Raw genomic sequence first — 9,461 nt, forward strand, 5'->3', positions numbered from 1 at the left:
GGTGGTTTAAAAAAACAACAAAAAAGGAAGCCACCAGAATGCCCTCGAGTCGGGGAACAGTGGGATGAGGTGTGCACTGTGAAGTATCGTGAAGCTGGCAGTCAGGGTGAATGAGAACCGTGGCCACGGTCGGGGTGTGGACAAGAGCATGTGGGGAGCGGCTGGTGCATTTTGGTGCAGTGCCGGAGGCCGGGTCCTGTTAAGGTGGGGGGGAGGGGACTGGACACTCATTCTGGAAATTTCCACCCGTAGGGAAGTGCCAGGGGGCCAAAAGCAGTTTCCTGAGTGTGTTGTGAAAGTGGTTTTGTACCCCAAAATAAAATTTTAAAATGATGGAACGTGTACATTTATTACATGTACTAGTCCTAACCCACTCTCCTATTTTGTGTCTCACCCGGAGTTGGAAGGCTCTTGTGTGTGAGTCCTTGTTAGGACGTGTGGTGACCCCAGAGCAGCTGCGGACGTTGGGGGCTGGGGCCTGGGCAGAGCGGGGGTTTGGGGGGCTGAGCTTCCAGCCAGGACAGTGCAGACCCGCCCGTTTTTCTGATGAGCCACATGTATCCTTTCTGCATGCAGCCCTCATCCCCAAGTGGAACAGCCCCCTGCTGCTACCGTTTCTTTTCCTTTTTACAGAGGTCATGTACTCCCTATACACGTTGTAGACAGCATAGTAAATAAAAGAGACATTTTGCAGAAAAATAGAAGTAGGAGAAAAGTCACTGTAGTTCCTAACTGCCACAAGTCAGCCGCTGTCCTCCTTTGGCTGGGTTCCTTGCACATGGGCCCGTGGTATATACATTTTTGCTTTAAAAAAAAAAATGACCGTAAGTGCCACCACCACCTGTGTGAGGTAGAAAACGCTTTGCAAACGTCTTAAGAGGTCGTGTGATGTTCCACCTTCTGGAGACGTGGTCGTTGGCTGCCTTATTCCCATGTTGCTGGGCGTTTCGTGTTGCTTTCACTCGTTTGGAAGCGTTGGACGTCTTCAGGCCTCCGTCCGTCCTTCCCTCCGGGTCAGATGGTCCCCGGGGCGACATGGATTCTGGGGGCCCAGCCTCTCTTCCCCACCGCGCCTCACCTACTCGCACTGGGACCACCGCACACCCCAGCCCATTGGCAGGGCTTTGGAAAGTGAGCAGTAGAATTTCATTCTTAATTTCTATTTATTCGAGTATCAAATGAAAATGAGTGGTTTCCGCTTGTATTGGCCATTTGTACTTTCTTTACTCACATGGAGGTTTTATGTTTGTTTTTTTTTAAGCAACATTTGTGATATTAACCCATTGATCTAGCTACCTTCCCGCCACCCCCCACCTCAGGTGTCGATTTCCCTTTAATTCTATTTTTCTTAGGGTTCTTAGCATTTTTAATTGTTCTGGATTTTTTTATGTTTATGTATTTGGACTTAATCGATCTTCTCTTTCTTGTCCTTTATTTTATTTTATTTTTTTTGAGATTTTATTTATTTGAGAGAGAGAAAGAGAACAAGCGCACAGAGGCAGAGGGAGAAGCAGACTCCCCGCCGAGCAGGGAGCCCAATGCGGGGCTCAATCCCAGGACTCTGGGATCATGACCAGAGCCCAAGGCAGCCACTTCACCGACTGAGCCACGCAGGTGCCCCTGCCCTGTCCTTTAAATCCGACAAGCCTTGGGGCATATTGCTTCTGGCTCCACCCTCTCTTGGTTCATCCCCCCTCCCACGCAGACTTCCGTAGCTAATGCGCTTCCCCTGGCTTCCCAGGCCCACATTGTGCAGGCTCAGCATGGCTGAGGTCTCAGGCTCCAGGGGGACCAGGGGGTGTGTAAGGGCACCGAGGAGGATGAGGGTACACAGAGGGGCCCCGTGTCCCTTCTGCATGCGGGCTGCACGGTGCTGACACAACACCACTGGGTGTGGGCAGAAGCTGGGCAGTGGAGACCCTGCAGGGCAGGTGGGGAGGAGGATGTGCATTTGGCTCAGAAAGCTGTGGTCCCCCAGGGAAGGAAAGCATCTTCAACTCGGCGGAGGGGGGGCTCCGACTGACTCCCCTCCTCCCTGACCGGCAGGCCCAGCCTCTTTGTGGCTCTTGTCTACATGGCAGGAACGTGAGGCACGCGCTCATGCCAGGGGCTCAGCAGCCCCAAATAGCCCCCTTTTTGTGTCAGAATTAATCATTTGAGGTGGTTTTCTGTTTTAAACGTGTCATATGAACATAGACATCGCTGGGAGAGGTGGCTGCAGAACCTGGATCAGCCTCTCTTACTGAGGCAGTAGGACTGGGCCAGGAGTTTGTTTGGAAGGTAGGGAAGGAGGAAGCTGGCGGGGGTGGGGTGGGGGTGGTCTTTTTGGAAGGAGGGCCCTTGCTAGGAAGGGCAAGGCTGGTCTTCGCTGATATGCATACCCAGAAAGGAAGACAGGCAGGGGCTCCCTGCAGGACGAGCTCTGGGCCCAGGTCAGGCCTGTGTCCGCAGAGATCTTGCCCGGCCAGGGAGGCCCAGGGTCTTGGGGCGGCCAGGTGGCCTGGGTTCAGATGCCACCTTCAGCCACTTACTAGCTGGTGACCTTAGGCCGATTGGCGTCTGTGCCTCAGCTTTCTCACCTGCACATTGGGGGAAGTGACCTACCTTTCTCGGAGGGTTGTTGTCGGAGATAAATGGGTCACTGCGTGTCACGTGCTCAGCGTGGCTGATTGTGTCCAGTGAGTGGCTCTCACTACCAGGTGACTGGCTGTGTCCCATGTGGCTGTTGACTTGCGTGTACAGGGCACCAAAGGTGTCTCTGCTGCCCTCAGGGCTGGCCCGTGTGTGCCCAGGAGCCCAGGCCCCGGTGAAGTGAGGGCAGACCCGGTATTAGCTTCTACAGCAGAGACAAGATGAGTTGGGGAGGCTGAGGGGGCTGCGAGGTGTGGGAGTCCCCCAAGGCTTCGTGATGGCAGAGGGCACGGATGGGCTGAGTGTTCTGACCACAGCCGCTGAGCTGCCTTCTGCTTCCTTCCACGCGGAGTCCTTGCGAGACCCCCACCCCCAGCCCTCCAGCCCCCCAGCCCCAGGCAGTGGGCAGGTATGGCCTTGGGAATGGGGCAGAGCCTGAGGAAGGTCCCTGCTCCACTTTCAAAATCTGTAGGGGGAATTCAGACACTTTTAAACTTCTGTTCACTGGACTCTCAAACTACCCAAGTCTTTTTTTTTCCCCCTTTCGCGTGCACTGCCCCTCTGTCCCCTTGCCTTGGGGCCAGGCACTTACACCTGTGTACCCGGGCTCTCAGCCACCTGGTGGCACTTCGCTTTCCATAGCTCCTCCATCTTGGAGCCGAATTAGCGCAATTATTATAGTTGTGGAATCTTTCCTTTTATTTTTTTTAAGGATTTATTTATGAGAGAGAGTGTGAGAGTAGGAGGAGGGGCAGAGGGAAAGAATCTTCCAGCAGACTCCTCACTGTGCACAGAGCCCCATGCGGGGCTCACTGGGGGGCTCGATTCCAGGATCCCGAGATCATGACCTGAGCCCAAACCAAAGTCGGTTAACAGCGCCACCCCGGCGCCCCTGGAATCTTTCCTTTGTTCAGATATCTTACTTTGGTAAAAATAAGGTGAAAGCAGACAAGCTGCCATGCTGCTGATCAGGAATGAAGATCTCATAAACGGTATGCCTCTGGGAGCCATGGGACTGGAAGAAGCAGATTTTTAGCTCATGGGACTTACGCTGGACCTTGGTTCAGTTTTGAAGGAAGCGAACACTTTTATTTTTTTTTATTTTTAATTTTTTTTTTGAGAGAATACTTTTAAAGACATATGACATGCAGGATATGTGTCAGAATTGGGATGGAAAGGCAAGGAGCCATTAGGGAGCATGCACGGTGGTACATTCTGGGTCTGGAATCCGTCCGGAGCCAGGCAGCATGGTAAGTGCCCCGCCCCTGCCCTGCCGGGTCAGTGGTGTGTGAAAAGCAGTAGATTTTCTTGGCAGAGTGCAGCGTGCGCAGGGCCCATGGTCCTAGTTCTTGGTCTGAGCAGGGAGCAGTGTCTGTCCAGGTCCCTCTTCGGGTTTTAGGGTGTGGCAAGGGGGAACAAGGTCAGGAGGCTGGTACAGGAGTCAGGAGGATGTACAGAAGTACTGAGCCTAGCACAGAGCTTGTGAACAGAAAGAAAAACAAAGAAACTACTATGGAGGGGCACCTGGGTGGCTCAGATGGTTAAGCGTCTGCCTTCGGCTCAGGTCATGATCCCAGGGTCCTGGGATCGAGTCCCACATCAGGCTCCCTGATCCTTGGGAGCCTGCTTCTCCCTCTGCCCCTCTCTCTCTCTCTCTCTCTCTCTCTCTCTCATGAATAAATAAATAAAATCTTTAAAAAAAAAAAAAAAGAAAAGAAACTACTATGGAGTAGCTAGCTTGGTGCTAGAAGGCTGTTTCCAGGTTGGGTAACTGCCCAGCAGAGGGTGGTCTTGGTTTCCTCCCTTTGTCCCCCATCCTTACTTGCCCCTTGGGTTCTCTCAGCTTCTCCATGGGGAGGGCGCGAACGCAGCCACTGGGGAGCTCTCTGCTACCCTGACCTTGGTAGAGGGGGGCAGAATTCCCGGCTCCCCTGAGCAGCCCTGGGAGGGCCCTGGGACGGCGGCTTGTGCAGTCACACCTGCCTGGCCCCCTGGAGCCCACCCCCTCGCTCCTACAGCTCTTGGGCAGCACACACATTCTCCCCTGGCCTGGAGGCCGTGAGTCGGAAATCCAGGAGTGGGCAGGCCGGGCCACGTTTCCTGTGAAGGCCTCCCTCCTCGGCATGTGGACTGCGGTCTTCCCCTTGTAGCTCTCTACATTGTCTTCCCTCTCCATCACTGTCTCTCTGTCCAGATTGCCCCTTTTTGTAAGGACAGCAGTCAGAGGGGCGCCTGGGTGGCTCAGTCCTTAAGCCTCTGCCTTTGGCCCAGGTCATGATCCCCGGGTCCTGGGATCGAGCCCTGCTTCGGGCTCCCTGCTTGGCGAGCCTGCTTCTCCCTCTCCCTCTGCCTGCTGCTCCCCCTGCTGTCTCTCTCTGTCAAATAAATAAAATCTTAAAAAGGGGGGGTAGCAGTCATAGGGGAGTAGGGGCCCACCCTACTCCGGCGTGACCTCATCTTTGCCAGCGCCCTATTTCCAAATAAGGTCACCTTTTAAAGGACTGGGGGTTAAGACTTCAAAATATGAACGGTGGGGGGCACAGTTCAGCCCAGAACAGCTTTCAGCAGATTTTCAGAGAAAGACGGGATCTGGAGGGGTCCCAGGGATGTCCGAGGTCTGCCTCCACGGTCTTGAGGAGCGACGGGACCAGCAGTGGCCTGGCCCGGCTGATGCATAACTGCTGGCGTGTCCCACTAGGTTTCTGACTTGATGAAAGCTGGTTTCAGTCGTTCCTGCGTCCCACAGGACTCTGTCCTCTCTCTCACCCAGTGACCGCTCCTTTTACGGATCCCCTGCTTTGTGCCAGGCACCATGTTGGGCCCTCCACAGTCACAGCTCTGGTCCTCCTAGCAACTTCAGGGGGCAAGGTGGGATTATTTCTGGTTTGCAGACTAAACCCTGAGACCCAGTGAGGTTAAAGTGGCTGTAGACAGGCACACGGCTAGTAGATGCCAGAGGCTGAATTTGAACCCAGTTCTCTCAACTCCAGAGCACCCCATGCCTCTAGACTGGGGATCTTTGCAAGATGATTGTGCCTGTGATTTACCTCCTTCGCCGACTATCGCAGCCAGGGACCATCCCTCCCTCCCCACAGGGAGATCAGAGGCCTGGGCTTGCAGTTCATGCTCAGCAGGCATGCGTGCATTCGTTCACAGAACCCTGGCACGTCTCTGTCCCTGGTGGGCGGGCGGGCCGGGTCCTAGCGGGGAGCGGTAGACACGAAAAGCAGCCTAGAGTGAGGAGCCTTCCGTGTGCGTGGTGATGGTCGCTGCTGCTCTGGTCTCCGTGGACAGTTCCTGAGACCCAAGACTCGCAGGGAGGCCCGGAGGTCAGCGGGGAGGCAGCCTGGAGTCTCCCCCTCCTGTCCGCGGACTCCCCAGGCCCCCACCCGGAGGCCTGCGCAGAGCGCACGGAGCTTGCTGGAGGCCGCCCTGGGTGTGGCCCTGGCCGCCGGCCTCGGCTCAGGCTCAGGCTCCCCGGGCGCAGGCTGCCGTCCTCCCTCCCGCCGCCTTCCCGCCACCTTGCTCCCGCCTCGCTCCCCGCCTCCCTCCCCGCCTCGGCAGCGACCCGGCCGCAGGAAGATGTTTTGCTGCCACCTTGTGGGCACGGAGAGCCCGGCTGCCGTTGGAGGGCCCGTGTGGCTCTGGGACCACTGGGGCCACGGGAAGGAGCCCATGTCTCTCCCTCCGAGCGAGCCACCACGTGCGCCCTTTGGCTTCCCTTCCTGTCGCTGGGAAGGACATCCACAGGCTCTGGGTGGCGTGTGTGGCCTTAGCCGGGCGTGCCTCCGCACGGATCATGGGTCACCCCTGGCAAATATTTGAGCAGAGACTACGTCCGAGGTCGTGTGGGATCCTGGGGCTGGAGGCCGCCCTTTCCTGCACGGTTTCTGTGCAGTACCTCCCACAGCACACCTTCACAGCTGTCCCCCCCAGGTAGCCGGGGTTAATCGTGTCCCCCTGCCACCCACCCCCAGGCTCAGGCCGGTCCACGTGGTGGGTCCGGCCCACCCAGCCGTGGATACCTCCAGAGTCGGCTCTTGCTCTTTGTGGTTTCCCAGCTCGTTTTCTGTGCTCTCTGCTTCCAGGGAGATGTGTCTCCAGCCTCCCCCAGCGTGCGCACTGCGGGGCCTCGCAAGAGGCCCTGCCTTGAATTCCCCCAGAAATTGCCATGGAGTCTCAGCCCTCAGCAGCGGAGCTAGCCTGGTGTTTCTGAGGACCTTAGGAGACGGAGAACTCACCTGAGGGCTAGCCTTGTGGAATCCCTGTACTGCTCACACCATCCCAGCTTGAAGATTTTTAGGACGGTCCTAGTGTCTTTCGGGCTGTGTTTGCCACAGCTGTCCGGAGCAGGATCTTGGCAGGCGGAGCACAGAGACCTCGGTTTGTGATGCCAGTGAGGAAGAGAGATTTGTGCCTGCACTGCTCTCCCTGAGGTCCTCGACTGGCTCGATGGCCCGGGGTATTTATGTGACGGCAGCTGTCCTTCTGTAGCTTCTCTGGGTCAAGAAAGGCTTCTGGGAAGGAGGGAGAGGAAGAAGGCAGCCAGGGGAGGAAGCGGAAGCTGTTGCCGGTGTGGGAAGTGACCCAGGCTGAGCACTTTGCCTGGACTAGATTCCGCAGGTGCAGTGGGAGCCGTGGGGAGCTGGTGCATCCTCCGAGAACGTAAGATGTTCTTTTCTCTGCGGGACTAGGCGCCGCTGCCTGCCCGCCCACAGCCCGCATGTGTGTATCTAGGGACCTTTGCCCCTCGTATGCCATCCTGCTCGTCTCCTGCTGAGACAGCCAGCGGAGTCCTAAGGCAGCCCATCCCCAGCTGGGCACCTTGTCCCCGTCCTTCGTCAATCCCTGGACAGAGCTGCAGTCCTGTGCGTGCAGTTTCATTGGCTTGGGGCGGGGGAGGGTTTGTAATGAGCAGCCCTGTTCTTCTGGGGAGGGGTAATTCCCTGTGTGTCTGAGAGAGAGGGCAGACAGATATGCAGATAGGGCAGTGGAGTGTGGGAGACTTGAATGTGAGGAACTGAGGCAGGATCCAGGGCTGTGTTCTTGTCCCCACGCCTGAAGGATCCTGGGAAAGGCTCTTCTGTGGAACCGTCTATTATGTGGGGAATATGCATTCTGGAGAGGGAGAAGCCATCCTCATCACTGTTAATAAGTAGTCCTAAGAAAATATGAAACCACCCCCAGGGCTCTCCAGGCCTGGGAGATCCAGCCCGGGACTTGAGAGTTTCCAGCTCTGGGCTCTTCGCGCAGCACCTAGGATGGAGAGGCCCTGCCTTCCTCAGGCATTCCCCCACCCCAGCCCCCTCAGGAATGTGCCACTTTTATCTTGTACTTTGCTTCTACGCCGGGAGCATGGAATTCTGAGGCTGAGAGGGACATTGGGAGTTGGGCTGGACTGGGGGGTGTAGAGGAAATTGGGGAGTAGTATTTCTTTAAAGCACACGCAGCCTCCCTCATCCTTGCCACCTAAGCTGGGTTCTCGATCTGCTCATGGTCTTACGGGTTATAGTAAACTAGCTCATCTCCAGGGCCTCGGAAGAGGACTGATGTTTAAAATGAAGTGGAAAGCACAGCAGGGCAGCTCCCTGCCTCCTGCCCCCATCCCCGGGTGAGCCCTGCACTTCACGAGCGCCGGGTGCAGCCCACACTCATGAACAGGCATCCGTGCTTGGAGAGGGTGAGCATCGGGCTCCAGCCAGAACTGAGGGCAAACACTTCACCTTGGCCAGCCGACCTCTGGACAGCCTCTGAACAGGAGGTGAGACCCAGCGAGCAGGAGACTGGACGCTCAGGGACGCAGAAGTGAGTCACTCGTTCAGAACTGTGTGGTCCAGGACTGAAGGTTACCTTTTGACTTTCCACTGCCCTTAGGCAGGACACTTCACCAAATCCAGACAATTTTACCACCTCCGAGGGAGATCACCTCGGCCATTAACAGAAGAGGTGCCTGTAGCATCCAGCAACTCTGAATTCTGGAGTTTCCCAACCTCACAATGTCTCAGCCAAAAACTAAGGCCCACGATTTTACAGACAAGGAGACTGAGGGCCGGAGAGGGCATATGACTTGCCTCCTGGCTCCTAATTGAAGTTTTTCATAATGCGGGCCTTGTGCTGTAACACCTGTTTGGTCCTTTAGAGAAGGAGCAAATGGCCCACTTCTCTCCAAAACGGGGCCCAGCGCGTGGTGTGCTGAGGACTGTTATTTATTTGGCCTGCTGGTAATGACAGCTCGTCACCTACTCGCCCCAATCTGAGGAGGAGCCCTGGGCTGGAATTTCCTGTTTTCTGAGGGCTCCGGGGGCTGCCCCAGCAGGCTGACTCCCCTGCCGCCGGCCGCTGCCCGCCGCCGTTCCAGGGTGTTCCAGGCCGGGCTTTGCCGCCTCTCCTTGCTGGGCCGGCTCCGGGCCTCTCCAGGTCTGGGCTTGCCGGCTGCGAGGTGGAAGCGTTGAGGGACTCCGTCGGCCCGACACCAGGTGCCCAGAGGCCGGAGGTCCGTGCGCCCCGGCCGCGGCCCCGGCCCGGGCCCAGCCCCGCGCCCCTCGCCATGGGCCTGGCCCTCGCCCGCGGGCCCTGAGCATGGAGCGGGGCTGGCCGCCGGGGGACAGCCGCAGCCGGGAGCGGCCCGCCGTCTGCCGCCGCGCCCTCAGCGTCTGCGACTCGCTGGACCTGCACGGCGCCCCGGCCGGCCGCGCCGCCGCCGCCCTGCAGGCCGCCCTGAGCGCCGCGCGCGAACAGCCGGCGCGGCCGCGGAGCGTGTGCTCGGGCGGCCCGGGGCCCCCGCCCTCCGGCGCCCGCAGCCTGCTGCTCGGCCTCCTGCGCCCGCGCCT

Source organism: Mirounga leonina, unplaced genomic scaffold, assembly GCF_011800145.1.
Source record: "Mirounga leonina isolate KUSES-001 unplaced genomic scaffold, KU_Mleo_1.0 Mir_321, whole genome shotgun sequence".
NCBI classification, from domain to species: Eukaryota; Metazoa; Chordata; class Mammalia; order Carnivora; family Phocidae; genus Mirounga; species Mirounga leonina.